We start from the raw sequence: 11,641 nt of genomic DNA, 5'->3' as shown, positions 1-11,641 counted from the left end.
CCTAGAATATATGAAATTGGAGCTGAACATTGAAGTTCATTGCCTGAACAAGAACAGAGGGAAAACTAAATCATAGCTTCACCATGTGGTCTTTAGTGGAGTCATTTGACCCATCTTTTCATGTGATTAACAAACTCACAGCAAGGAAAAACAGAAGCAGGGCCAGTTCTGATATCAGATGAGAGCGCACTCTACCACAGAATCACAGAATCACAGAATCATCCAGGCTGGAAGAGACCTCCAAGATCACCGAGTCCAACCTCTGACCTAACACTAACCAGTCCTCTGCTAAACCATATCACTAAGCTCTACATCTAAAAGTCTTTTAAAGACCTCCAGGGATGGTGACTCAACCACTTCCCTGGGCAGCCAATTCCAATGCCTAACAGCCCTTTTGGTAAAGAAGTTCTTCCTAATACCACCTTCTTTGGGTCATTGATAAAGAATGCTGTTAAACACAAGAGGTCCCAAGATAGAGCCCTGTGGTATTCCACTTGGTGTGAGCCTCTAGGTAGAGGATGAACTATTAACACTCTAAGGTTGATCATCTGATCAATTTTTAGCAATCTAGTAGTTATCCACACATCCAGACCTTAATGTCCTAAATATGGATAGAAGAATATTGTGAGAGAGTCTTGAAAACCTCATTACAGTCAAGTTAAATGACATCTGCTGTCCTCTCCTCATCCACAAATGCAGTTATTTTATCAGAGAAGACAGTCAAGCTGGTCAGGCATGATTTACCATTGGTAAATCTATGCTGACTATTCCCAATTACTTTGATTCCCTTGTATGCCCAGAAGTATTTCCAAGAGGACCTGTGTTACAATTTTCCCAGGGAAAAAAGTGAGACTGACAAGTCTGTAGCTCCCTGGGTTGCTCCACTTGCTTTTTTCAAAGATGTGCACAGAATTATCTTTTCTCCAGTCATTAGAAAGAGGCCTCTCCAATTTTCCATGGCTTTTCAAAGGTGGTAGAGGAGCCTTGTAATGAAGCCAGTTCTCTCAAAACCTTTAGAGGCAGCTCATCTGATCTCTTGATGTGAGCATTATGTATTTGGCAAACTTTTAGGTTGTGTGTGTGTTGGCTGTTGGTATTAGCAACCTTCAGTAGCAGTTACAGTACTGAGAAACTGCTAAATAGAAAGCCAGAATTGGACAAAACATACAAACAGATTTTTGTTGTGACTAAAAGGGGGGTGATGAGAGCTTTCATTATCATTAGGGAACTTAAACTGAAGCAAAGGTTGATCTCATCATCTGTTCATTCAAATTACGAATTAATCCACTGCCAAAGCTTCACAATAGGATGAATCTGCAGTGGCCCCAAGTTTTAACTGAAAAAATATTCATGTTTTCACCTCACATAATAGCATGGGTTACACTGTGTAGGTGAAATACTTGTCTTTATTAAACATAGTCAAGGCTGTGAAATCCTCCCTCAGCACTTCATAAAATCTGTCTTCCTGACAGCAGATGAGGCTGTCATTAATGCAGAATCCTTTAGATAAGTCACCTGCTTTTGATGTTGACCTCAGTGCAGTGTATTTACAAGTATTTACAGGTCCATGGACTTATGAGCTTCTCAGAGGCTACCATGGAGGTTTAATCACTTACACTTTCTACTCATTGTGTCTATATGACAATAGATGGGCAAATAAAGGCTCTAGCTCTGGCTATATAGGGATATCAAACTGCAAACTTAAAGGAGTCTAAAATGTGAGGTATTGGATGCAAATTGCTGACTTCTTTAAGTCAATACTTTCATTTAGAAAGCAGTCAATACTAAAACCTGGGGGAGAGCTGGATGGCTCAATCCATGGAAGAGGAGATATGTCTTGATCTACAGCAAGAATTATCAGGAAGCAAGTGAGATACCCCAGTGAAAGAGTATGGCCATTTGCAACCCAAATGTGCAATGCCTTTAGTTTCTGAATAATTCAGAGAGCATCTTGGGACAATTCTGTTCTTTCCATCCATAGATGACTATAACAATTGGTTCTGGATTATTCATTACTTGCTTGCACTGCCAGGTTGGACTCTACACTGTTCTCACTCTGGCTTTTGCAAACTTTCAGCTGCAGTTAGTGCAAAAAGCAGCCAAGAGCCCAGCCAGAGGCCACTGTAACATCTTTACATGTTACTACGTTTCATAGGCTCTACCAGTACATGGAATTTCATATTTAGATCCTTGGAAAGCTCAGAACATATGTCTGGATCCTCAGAAATATTGAGGCTGTCATGTCCAGCTGAGATCAACAGAATAGGCACATCTGTGGTTGGTTTGGTCCCAGACTATTTCTGAGAGCCTTTTTCCTGCTGTGTGGGCTGTGATCCTGGGAAGGACAGGTGCTTCAGTGGAAGCTGTAAAGTGGAGGATACTTCGCCATGCAAATATTGGTTAGGCATGAAAAAGATGTAGGCTCAAATTTAGTCTTTTGAAAGGTAGATAAATCTTTCAGCAACTGAGAAAATATTGCCTGGTTATTTGTCATTGTACATGGGTAATTTTGTGAGAGTAAGCACTCTTGTTTATGTAGACCAAGAGAAATTGTCTATATGGCTATGTTTGCATTAGCAAGTAATGCTACACAACAGGAGCAGCTCCGTGGAATAAAATGGTAACTGCCAAGGCCTCAACATCCATATTACTTGTGAGGTGAGGAGGTTCCTATGTACTATTTCTAGGCAGATCTCATGGCCTGAATGCCCATTACTGGCTGGGACACATCAGCTGTATTTCCAGAGCTCACATTTCTGCTTGGTGTTGTCTGAGGGGACCCCATTTGGCACACTCTGAGATAATGTGACCATAGTGTTAGCCTGTGGGGCAAGGGGGAAGATTTCCTACAAAAACGTTCCTTCAAAAAGAAACAAATATGGTAATGTAGGTGCAGCTAGAGTTACACACCATGAATATTGTTTTTTTTGTTTTTACACACCATGAATATTGACTCTAAGAGTTTCCATATGGTAGTCCAGGCTGCTCTCCCTGTCTGGATCCTTCTGGAGACTTGTTAATTTAAGCCTTTAGCTTTTCTCAACAAATTGATTTGAACTTTTCAACCTCAAAGGTTAAGCCTGCTACTCAGTGAGTGTCTTATATTATCTGTCTTTATAAACGGGAAGAGGGCCTGTGTCACCCCAGCTTATAGATATTTGCTCCACTCCTGGCAGGGTTTTAAAATTGCAGGTTACACCTGTTTATCATCTGGAATGAGAAAAGCAATGTGACTCTCTCTGTAGCAGCCTCTGTTTATCTGAGAGCTCAAGCTCAGGATCGTGAGATCCTCAGGAGACCGCATTTCAGCTTGGTGTCCTGATTTGTGGCCTCTAAGTGTTTGTTTTGAAAACAGAACTGTCACCAGCATCTCTTGAAAACAGAGCTCTGGGCTTTAAATCTGTTGTAGCAGTCACTTGATATTACTGCTAAAATGAGAGTGCATGTCAGTGTTAATTGAGGTCAGCATCAGATGTGTTTTATTGGCTTCTGATTGCTACCATTACAATCATTATTACTACTGCTTGCCTTTCTATAACCTCCTTGCTCTTTCATTAGGCAGCCTATCAGTTAAGTGGGATTCTTCCCATCTTAATAAATGGCACATGAGAGATAATAAGAAAGTCAGCTTCTGCTCCTTGAGATTAATGGAAGTGTTGTCATTTCACCTGCGTAATATCAGAAAGATATTACAGCATTTACCTCATTCAAAAAGAAAAGGCAGGGTTATGCACTTAAATCAGTCCTAAAACTTAAAATCCAAAATTCCATAAAGGAATAAGGGAGAGAGGGGCAACTGTCAGCACATAATGCTCAACGCCTTTCCACAGGCTGAGCATGTTGACAATCACTGCAATCAGTATGCCTTTCATAGTCATAAAAGATTTGATATGTGAAGTGTTGAATAGAAATGCTGGGGACTGTCTTATCATCCCAGACTATTCATCAAGACCTCAAGATGGTGGAGGAATGGGCTAACATGTGCTAACAGGAACCTCACAAAGTTTTACAAAAGCCTTTACAAAGACCTGTAAAGAACCAAGATGTCGCGTTTCCTGGTGCAGTAACCCTACACAGCAGCACAGGCTGGGGAGCAGTGTGGTGGAAAAAGGAAGACCTGCTGGACAAGAAGTTGAACACAAGACAGCAATGAGAAAATGTTGAGAGAGTTGGGTTTGTGTATCCTTCAGAAGCAAAGGCTCAAGTGGACCTAATGGCTGTCTTCAGCTACCTGTTTTAGCACAGAGAAGTTAGAACCAGATTCTTCTTGGAGGTACGTTGTGAAAGGAAAAGAAGTAATGGTCACAGGTAAGAGCAAGGGAAATTTCAGGTGAGTATAAGGAAAAGATCTTCACCATGAGCACTGGAGTAGGTTCCCCAGAGAGGCAATGGTGCAGATTTTGCAAATTTGATGTGGACACGGCCCTGATCTAACTTTGAGGTGGCAGAAAGGTGGAGTAGATGACCTCCATACTTTTTTGTTCTAGTAAAATCAAAACTAGTTCAAAGGCCCAAGTGTATTTTGACATAAATCTTTTCAAAAATCACAAAATAAGCTTTTTGAAAAACTCTGAATTGAACTAGGACATACTGTTACATTATCTAAGTATACACATTTCACAGATTTATACTATAATTATGAATATTTTCTATTGTAACACTGACCTACTCTGAAAATGAACAAGTTCTATATTTTGAAATAATTTTGACGAGGTCTGGATAATGTTTCCAATCCACAAGTTTTTCTGCTTCATGATTCAGACAAGATTTCATCAGAAGTTTCTCCTTTCTGATTAGGAAGCTCTGCCATGTGCCCTTTTCGAAGTATTTGGTGACATTATCCAAAGAAAAAGGATCTTCTTTTGCATCAGCTGCCGAAGCCACAGGAAGCTGTCCTTCAAGGGCAAGATGAACTCATTCCTTTGTAAGCCAGGCAGTTTGACCAGCCTTAGGTTTTGTGCATGGCAATGGGACTCTAGCAGTTAAAATTAGTTCCTAACACTTTGTGTTCCTCATTCAGTAAAACAGATTATTATTTTTTCTCTTTCTGTTCCTACTAGCTTGCATCCATCCAATCAGCTCGTTTTGTTTCCATTTTTCTAAGTCAAGTTCCTGTTGTGTTTTTACCCCTGGTGGTAATCTTGATTTATTTTTATTTAGTTTTCAAGATTTTATAATGGAACAAAAGAGGAGGTGTGTTTTGCAATAACCCAATTCACATTTGCAGGAGCACAATGGAGTCTGAAGTCATGCTTGAACATTCACTTTCTCTCTCCCTGGTAAGCAAGGCTGAGAAGTCAACAACTATGAGCTCAGATACGGAGACAACTGACCTAGGAAAATGATGTCCTTCAGCTCCTAGCTAAAGTGAGGGAAGGTAAAGGTGTGTAGAAAAGGTAACAGATATATTTCTGCCCACCTGGCCCTACTATCCAGATTGACTGGAGGAGTGTTGTGCAAAGGAGCCCAAAGTACCAGCAAGGTGAACACCATCTCATTACATTGGCCAAGACGAATGTTATAGTTGGGGCAACCTTTTCAAGAGACTTGGGAAGAAATAAAAATATGTAAGAGAGAGCCCTCTCCTCCAGTCAAATTGGGTGATTGTCAACCTTGTATTTTGCTAGTCTGTTCTCACACAGCACCAGTACAGGATTAACTGAGAAGCACAACTCTGGTGGAGCTTACACCGGCTGGCGAAGGCATTCCTCCTAACCAGCAGGGACGAGTCCCAGGGGCTGAAGGGTGTGAAATCTGCTTGGAGGGATGAGATTTTAACACTGAGCCGTGTCCAGTCAATTCAAGGATAGATTCTGAGTTCGCAGGATTCCACATAGACTGATTTTACCATCACCATTTGGATGTCATTTGCTTTCACCTCATCTGTCCTGGAATTAAGTTGCATGTTTTTAAAATAACACATTGTGTTTATCTAGTTAATAGAAGTGTCTGACAATGTCCTTACCTTGAGGTGTAATATTTTCACAGAAGAAAAAAAAAAGAAAAAGAAAAGGAAAAAAAAAAAAAAAGGGTTTGACTAATAAAACCCTGTAATTAACAAGTGACTAACAAGAAATAAACAAGCGATTCACTCTTACAACACTTGAGCATAATTTAAGAATGGCACTTTAAAACAATCTGTTGAAAGACCCTTGGAAAAAGAAAATTATCATTCATCTTTGCACTTCTCTTGATTGAAGTTACTTTAGGGGTCATCTTTCAGAAGGAAAACAACCACAGCATATAAGCCACTTTGCCCAGTGTTTATCTGAGTCAAAGTATGAAGACACAACTTAGATGTGTATAAACATTTACTTTCATGGGGAATTAGTCTGTATTTCAGAGAACAACAGGGCAGAAAGGTACAGTGTGCTTCAGGCTGCCATTGGAACTCAGAAATATTGGCAAAAGTTTTAGTAGAATATGTAACATTCACAATATTTATTTCTGTTCTAGAACTATTTCTTCTGCAGTGATGCAAGTTTTTATCTGCAATGACACCAGAAAACAGATGAGGTAATAACAAATAGCAACAACATCAAAAATTTTTTTTAAAAAAAGAAAAAAGGCTTAATATGTACTTGTGCAGGCTCATTTGAAGCTGCTTACGAGAGGGTTTAAGAATGCCCTTTCCCCATTTTACAGGTGGAAAAATGAATATAGAGATTTGAAATGACAGCATGAGCACTTGGGTGTTCCGGCAGCCAAGCCCTGCGCTACTGCTCCTGCCATGTCTGGAGTTAGGCGTATCTCAGAGATTAAGTGGGAATACTCCCACATGTCAAAATTCACAGCATCTTTTGTGACATTTGTAGACTGTCAGGCTTCTTAGCCTGGAACATGCTGGGAACTACCATTTTCTTAAGCAGTGAGAAACCCTGCCCTGCAGAAAAGGCTGCGTGAGAAATGTCTTCCTGTTTCCTCGCAGCATTTACTTTACACTGGGAACTCACTGGGAGCAAGAGAAACTCAAACTGCCTGGTGACCAGAATAAAACTCATTTTCCTTGCCTTGAAAAACCTGAGAGGAGAACTTGGGTGGAAACTGAAAGAAGGAAAACATTCAAATGATACAAGAATTATATTTTTAAAAGAAACTTTAAAGAAAATCAGACAGCTGTGTCTCTTTTAGAGGAAGACACCCCTCACTTTAATCCTTCCCGAGTAGAAAGCTACAACAGCATTAGTAGCACCTAGACTGATTTGGGTGCAACAAGTTTATTTAAGAGTCAGACAATAAGCAAGATTATTTCTGAAGGGACATCAATGTGAAAAATGTTTTCTATCTCTACCTTCTCAGAGTCACAGCATAAGTTGCTGAGAATCAAAACCAAAAGCTACCTCCAGGTTTTGCCTCTATCTACTTTTTTTTTTTTCTTTTTCAACTTTTGAGTTCGAGAACTTACTATGTTGAAAATGAGAACAGTAAACAATGCAACTGGGAGCTTGCATTTTCAACCATTTGGATGGTTGTTTCTCGCTGAGTATTTACCTGCTGGTGTGCAAGTTGTCATGTAATGCTGATGTCCTATAAAATGTTTGCACTTTACTCATCTGTCGTATCTCCATTATACTAATGGACTACTGATAGACTACTGGGACAAACAAATGGATTTTCCCCTTCAGCAGGTGCTGAGACTTTAGGTTAATCTGCTGGAACTTACAAGTGAACTTCAGAGTTGACTTGGCAGCTGCAGAGAAAGGGCTGTCCTCCACATCTCTGAAGATGGCCTTTTCCTTCAAGAGAATGGAGCCAAGATCTTGTAATTGCTCAGACCTTCTGAGCTGCAGGGCTTTGACATCAAACTGGACATGGAAACCTGCTTTTATTAGCTAGGAAGCCAATAATGATGGTGGAGCATGAGGCTGCTGTGGTCTCAGCTTCTGTCAGCTGGGGTGCCATGCTGTAACATTATTGTGACAAATCATGACAAATAAGGTAGCTGTATGTATGTGGATATGGTATATTTAAAGATTTTTTTTTCTTTTTGAAATCTCAGCCCTGTCCAGTAATATTGCTTGTGGCAACTTCCCTGGAAATACCCAGCTATTCAGAATAACACTTATTTTCCAGGAACATTAGTTATCTAAGGGAATATTTATCTTGTTCCTGCTTATAGCACATATTACTTTTAAGGCTAAGCTACTTCTCTGTAGGCTTTGAAGTCAGTCTTTCACATCAGGGCCTGTAACTGTATTTATTTATTTATTTTTTGGACGCTTATACACAGAAATGCATTACATATAATAAATATTAGACATCAAAAAAATATAAAATATACCATTTAAATTCTCTTTTTCAGGCAAGTTTCAAATCACATCAGGAGCTGGCTGGCTGTGTTTCTGTATGACATGGCATTTAATGTGAAAAAAACAAGTCAAAAAGATCATCAGGGTTCTTACTTCCAGGAAGCAATCTATTTTTAATATTACAAATGCTTTCCTGTTTTCTTTTCGCCAAGATTTCTCCAGTGCCTATGAAATTCAAGGGTTTAAGCATTTATTTTTTCCTTAGATGCAGCATGCAATCAAGGAGAGAGATCAACATTTGTTATTTATTTTAAGAAGGTCTCTGCACTATATCAACCGAGCAGGACAACATCGATAGGCTTTGTGTTTCACAAATGTCACCCTTGTTCTAGGTGAAAAGCTACTGCTTCTAGAAAGCCTGTGCGCTGTGTGTGTGTCTCGTGTACGTGGGATACATGTTCTGAGACCGAGTGTGGCCAGGATATCTACTGATCTGCAATTAGATTATCCATGCTATTATTTTTAGTTCTTATTGAATTGGACGCAAAGTGAGCTCAGAAAGAAACCATCAAATGGCTCCAACTGAGATCAGTGATAAACAATTTTTTTTTCATACAGCAAAAAGCAGAGTAAACACAGTCTAGGCATGCCCTGCTAAATACACTTGTAACATAGCAAGAACATCCTTTTTGAGTTCTTGTCTAGACTGCTGCCACAGGCAGGAGTGCCTCTAGAGAGACTTCTCCAGGCTGTGGGGGCCGGGGAGCAGAAAGCAGTACGGACGTGCATGGCTGCATGTATAGCTGATGCTTGTCTGGTGCAGGTGGCTGGCCAAAGCACAGGGTCCTGCAGGCTGGGAGGAAAACCCAGTGCTGGAGCTGATTGCTTTTGCAGGATACCAAAGATCTACAAGAAAATCAGATTCCTTCTTTTAATTCCACAAGAAGAACTTGAGCACCTAAACCCAGGCAAGATGCTAGTGCCAGGGTTCACCTTGGTTATTCTCTGATATTGCTTTGTATGGTACCTTCCACAGGGAGTACAAGCTTAGCAGTTTCTGAAAACAGGCTAGCTGGTTTTGCTGAAAATTGCTCAGACACTGCACAGAACATATTTTTAAAATAATCATCATGTTTGGATTTGCCAGTGTATTACACTACTCCTGGCATTTATTAAGAATTCAGAAGCTGTAGTGCTATCCAAGTGGATTTTTGTTTTTACTTCTCTATGCAGTGAAGTGTTTGGTTTTCAGCCCCAGTTTTTGCCATTTCTGGAACAGGATACACTTCTTACCAATTTTAAATGCAAAAGATGGCTCAATTTTGGGATTCTTCAGTCTCCAGACACTCTTGCATGTCTTGTGTTATGACTATAGTGTTTGCTATTATTATACATTGTGTGCTCAGTAAAAGGCCTAGAATTGTTCTTTATGCATCCAGTCTTTTATCTAGTTTTGAAATAGACACATTTCTTTATTTTTGAAACTGAATGGGTGCCATATTCTAGGCAATTGCTATTGATTTCTCTGCTTTCACAAACTCAATGTTTAGTTCTTTGTGCTTTGTAATGAGCCATGCCAGAACCAACAATTCTCAGCAAGATGCAGAGCTGAAGTTACTGGGCTCAGTGATCTGCACCCATCATCCTTACTAGCACCTGCTTCCTCTTCTGGTGCACTACTACAACAGAAAAATAAAGTAACATGGCAAATTCCAGAGCCATTCAGAGTTGTTTGGCTTCCATCCACTGACCTTGGTCCACAAGTTGAAGACCAGCTGAATGCCTGCAGGTTGGTTCATTGCCAGTTTATCCTGGAAATCCTTGGTAGCTTTCTTATCCGCTTGGTGGTCCTCCAGCAGTGCAGGTAGTCATCCATTTCCCTCCCAGCTCAAAGCCCCCATGCCTTTGACTTCACCCTCAGCTGTTTCCCCACGTTGCTCATATTCCCAGCTGTCTCCAAGCCACACACTGATGGACTGTACGTGATCAGGGTAATCAGTCTGTCTGCCATGGGACTGTTTGTGACACTGAGAGAGATACACTATTCACACAAAGACATTGGCAGGTGCTACCACCTCTGTTAATCTTCCAGTGGGCTGTAATAAACAGATATTAGCAGATTTAACATCTTGAGGAATTACCTAGGTGACGGGACAGTGTGTATGCACAGGAAGTGTGCAGACTGGGAGGACTGGCTGATACACCAGATCATCATGCAGGCATCCACGAGGACCTGGGCAGGCTGGAGAAATGAGCAGACAGGAATCTTGTGAAGTTCAACTAGGGGAAATGCAAAGTCCTGCCCATGGAGAGGAATAATCTCAGGCACCAGTACAAGGTGGAGGCCAAAGGGTTGGAAAGCAGCTGTGCAGAGAAGTCCCTGGGGGTCCTGAAGAACACCAAATTGAACACAAGCCAGGAATGTGCCCCTGCAGCCAGGAAGGCCAACAGCCTCATGAAAAGCACTGGGGTGAGTGTCTCCAGCAGGTGACAGAGGTACCTAAATCCTTGAGGCAACTGGCATCTGCTAAGGAGAGTTTTCCTGGTGTCTCCATATTGCTAGTCCATAACAGCTAGGCTTCTGTCTTTACTTTTCCAAACTTGGAATGTTGCATTTAGGTTTCCCATTTCTCCAAGAGTGTACTTATTCTATCTATATTCAAAAAAAAAAAAAAAAAGAAAAAGCCCAGGCAAAATACCTTTTCTGTACTATTTTTGTGAAGACTTCAGATTCAGTTTGAAACTCTTCTGCTAAAATTCCACTGCTTATTTCTATCATTCTTTGAATTCATACATCACAGAACAATTTTAAGATATGTAAGAACCTCTACTATTTGTTCATTCTTGATTGGAGAGGACAGTCAAGTCACGTTATCTTTCAAAAAGAAACCAGTCACAGTCCTTGACACTAGCTAATAGTAGCTGGAGTTTGGGACTTCTCAGGAAGACAAAACCAGTGGATGGAGTCAGGTATCTGTTACAGTATCGTTTCATCTTAAAAAATATTTTTTTTCTTTTCCTTGATTTTTCACAAATTAATATGGGAAAGAGATCAGATCTTTTACCCAGAAGTCCTTCATCAAATGTATGACTCCTCCTCTCAGCTTAACTTTTCTGAGGACACTAACATGAAAGTTCACTGTTTGCTTTTCCTGTGTCTTTATTTTTAGTAACTCTTACCTTTCAGCTGCTTTTTTCCCAATACCAATTCAAACAAGTGACGATTTCTTGGGAGTTATGAACAAACACAAGAGCAACAGAATTAAGTGAATGCTTTGGTTAAAAGCTTAAAACACTTCCTGTTTTGGGCAGCGGCTGCTTTGACCTAATCATCTAGAAGAGCTTAACAGCTTCTTTAGGTTTTTCTTCAGTAAAAATAGACCGAATTCAGG

General features: G+C 40.3%; 1 long non-coding RNA gene across 1 annotated transcript; it reads left to right on the top strand.

The window, feature by feature from the left end:
* Positions 1–3,618: 3,618 nt before the first annotated feature.
* On the top strand, positions 3,619–6,100 carry LOC311436324. The gene is made up of 3 exons (XR_014692760.1): positions 3,619–4,308; positions 4,798–4,924; positions 5,228–6,100. It is a non-coding gene; the product is annotated as an uncharacterized lncRNA (long non-coding RNA).
* The last annotated feature ends 5,541 nt before the right edge of the window (positions 6,101–11,641 follow it).

Source organism: Aythya ferina (assembly GCF_964211825.1).
Source record: "Aythya ferina genome assembly, chromosome: 4".
NCBI classification, from domain to species: domain Eukaryota; kingdom Metazoa; phylum Chordata; class Aves; order Anseriformes; family Anatidae; genus Aythya; species Aythya ferina.
The sequence above is the reverse complement of the archived record's forward strand: the minus strand, read 5'-3'. Positions and strand labels throughout refer to the sequence as shown.